Below are 1,416 nucleotides of genomic sequence, written 5' to 3'. Positions count from 1 at the left end.
TATATATATATATATATATATATATATATATATATATGTGTGTGTGTGTGTGTGTGTGTGTGTGTGTGTGTGTGTGTTAAAAGTATTAATAATAATAATTCTCCACAGGGTAATTTAATTAAACATTTATCAGTACATGACCCAAGTGCAACAGATGCTGAGAGGGCAGAAGCTATGCTGATTGGCCAACCCAATGAATTTGGTGAGGATTATGATGTAGAGTAGAGTTACTCTGAAAGTGAAGAAAATGTAATAAAGTCGGTCCCAGTTCAGGGTGAAGGAGCAGTCCAAGAAGGGAAGCAGGAAAGACCACAGGTTTGCCATAGTTACTTCTAACAAAATTTGTGTAATTCTGTCCTTTGGCCTTTTCTTAGCATAGCTGAATTAAACATATTCAGTTTTGACCAAGAAGATACAGGTGAGATCGACATAAAATGGACTTTGTGATACAAGGATACATTACTTTGTTATGGATCCACCTAGGCTACTTATCTAAATGACTAATGTGAAACCTTTAGTTATTTGGTCAAAAAATGAATATACTTTTGACAACTTTGTCACAGAAATATCAGGAAAAGCTTTATATGGTTTCTATACTTATCAGTTTAAAAGATATAATAGTAATCTGTCAGACAATGAAGCAATAGCATAAATAATTTAGTTCTTTTAAATCTGGACAAAGATAATGGAGTTGTCATTCTCAATAAACAAGACTACCTAGGTAAAGTTTAAATTTTTTGATAAAGATTCCACTTAAGAAAGGGAAAATAAACTTCAAAACTCCTATTAAAACTAAAAAAAAAAAGAATGTTATTTCTCATCACATATATTAGTGGTTCTCAACGTGGGGCATATTGCTCCCCAGGAGGCCACGCCATATTTCTAAGGGACCATATGTGAATGATGGAAAATTAGGGAGCCACAGTAAATTCTAAGTGGACCACCGAAACTTCACTGCCAAATAAAATATTTAAAATTTAAAATTGAATCAAAGGTTCCCTTCTCCCCATATCCCCCACAGGTCAGAAGTCAAGTTACCAGATGCAACTAGTACTCGAGTAACAATCAAAATTCCAGATTGGGTGGTAGATCCATTTGGGGTGAATGCGGTTGATATTGACATCAGCATCACATTTGTCTCATCAAATTGCAGAGTGATATATTAGCCCAAGCTAGATTCAAATGTGACAAACATTATTTCTGGATTAGTAGTGAAATAGCTAATAAGTTTCCACAGCTCTGGGAGAAGGCAAAGTTGTATTTTATTGCTTTTCCCACATCTTATCTGGTTGAATTTGGTTTTAATCGGGTGACTTATTTGCTATTAAAAATACATAACCGCCTTGATGTTATGAAGGGAGGTGATCTTTGCTTATCACTGACCACACTGCAGCTAGACATTCAAAAACTTTCAAG

The 1,416-nt window shown here is 34.6% G+C and overlaps 1 protein-coding gene across 10 annotated transcripts in view; it reads left to right on the top strand.

Annotated features, from left to right (window-relative positions):
• The window catches only part of LOC106469775, a 61,797-nt gene that overhangs the window by 20,270 nt on the left and 40,111 nt on the right, over positions 1-1,416 (top strand). For 8 of the 10 annotated variants that reach the window (XR_002613048.1, XR_002613060.1, XR_002613053.1 and 5 more), the window contains exon 2: positions 109-315. The exons of 1 other annotated variant lie outside the window; for it this stretch is intronic. The gene's annotated coding sequence lies outside the window, so the exon portion shown is untranslated. Of the gene's footprint in view, positions 1-108; positions 347-1,416 lie in introns of all 10 variants that reach the window. One more of the 10 variants, XR_002613052.1, reaches the window with a different exon arrangement.

The sequence above is a fragment of the Limulus polyphemus genome, unplaced genomic scaffold, assembly GCF_000517525.1.
Source record: "Limulus polyphemus unplaced genomic scaffold, Limulus_polyphemus-2.1.2 Scaffold98, whole genome shotgun sequence".
In the NCBI taxonomy this organism is placed as follows: Eukaryota; Metazoa; Arthropoda; class Merostomata; order Xiphosura; family Limulidae; genus Limulus; species Limulus polyphemus.
The sequence above is the reverse complement of the archived record's forward strand: the minus strand, read 5'-3'. Positions and strand labels throughout refer to the sequence as shown.